Source organism: Olea europaea, chromosome 2 (genome assembly GCF_002742605.1).
Source record: "Olea europaea var. sylvestris chromosome 2, O_europaea_v1, whole genome shotgun sequence".
In the NCBI taxonomy this organism is placed as follows: domain Eukaryota; kingdom Viridiplantae; phylum Streptophyta; class Magnoliopsida; order Lamiales; family Oleaceae; genus Olea; species Olea europaea.
Genome location: NC_036238.1, coordinates 26,162,944 through 26,164,331, shown reverse-complemented (window position 1 = coordinate 26,164,331; position 1,388 = coordinate 26,162,944). Strand labels below are relative to the sequence as shown.

General features: G+C 28.8%; 1 non-coding gene across 1 annotated transcript; it reads left to right on the top strand.

Annotated features, from left to right (window-relative positions):
• The first annotated feature begins 634 nt into the window (after positions 1 to 634).
• On the top strand, positions 635 to 705 carry TRNAG-GCC. The gene has a single exon. It is a non-coding gene; the product is annotated as a tRNA-Gly (tRNA).
• Positions 706 to 1,388: the final 683 nt, after the last annotated feature.

Sequence of the window (1,388 nt, the reverse complement as noted above, 5' to 3'; positions counted from 1 at the left end):
ATATGCAGAAAGAAGCTTTTTTTCAAGTTGAAGTTGATGGAAACATATTTTCAATCAGTTATGTCACATGAAAGATTGAATAAATTAGTTGTGTTATCGATTGAGAAAGAAATAATTGAACAACTAGATTTGCAAAATTAATTAATGTTTTTGCCTATAAAATCATAAGACAGTTATTTAACTAAACGTTGGAAATATTTTTGGCTCTATTATTTGATGATAATATTATTATTTTGAATATCACATTTTATTTATCGTTTTATTGTTGAATTTTAAGTTAACATTTAACTCCGTAAAATTGAGTGATGAACTTGGTTTATGTTTTCCTGAATAGTTGTGTTACATGTACATAATAAATTTGCATACATATGAGATGGTAAAATATAATTGGATCATATTTTTTTTAACCAAATAAAGGAAAAAAAAATAAAAAATCTCTACTCTCTTTTTGACACATCATCTATATAAAATAATTATTTAATTAATTATGTACAAGTAGTGTTATTCTTTCTTGGCTTATACAACAATACTTCGTAGGATGATTTATTAGGTACGAGTAAGCAAGTACAATTCGGGTTTATGGCCAAATTACATTAATATTAAAGAGAATTATTGTTACGCATCTTCACAAGAAGCACCAGTGGTCTAGTGGTAGAATAGTACCCTGCCACGGTACAGACCCGGGTTCGATTCCCGGCTGGTGCACATTGCGATGATGATAATTGCGCCCAATGCGACAGTGGGTCTGTTGCCTTTCCTGATCCTTCAGGTAGAAAATGTGGCGTTTCTGAGCTTCCTACCATTTTTTATTAAATTGCGTTTCGTTTTTCCTTTCCTTGCCCCCGTTTCCCTGTTTTACGTTTTTTATCTAAGTTTTTACTGTCAAAAAAAGGGGCAGCGGCTGAGGAGCCCATTTAGGTAAAAAATTTTATAAGCCTATATAATAAAGAGGGAAAATTTCATAAGTGAGGGATTAAGTATACTAGATTTTAGAATAAAGAAAATAAGTTTCAAAATTCAGATTTTTATTAAACTTTATTTATGATTTAATTATTTAATTAATTTAATATATTTAGGTCACAGTTATCTAATTAATTAGTCACGAATTAATTTTTAGTCACAACTTATCAAATTATTGGTCGTAACTTATTTCTCGGTCACAGATCGAAAATTTTATAGGTCACAGAATATTTTTCGTTCACGAATTTTTGGTCACATTTATCTAATTAATTAGTCACAAATTAATTTTTAGTCACAGCTTATCAAATTATTGGTCGTAACTTATTTACTCGGTCACTAATTAATTAGTCACAAATTAATTTTTAGTCACAGCTTATCAAATTATTGGTCGTAACTTATTTACTCAGTCACAGAATGAAAATTTTATA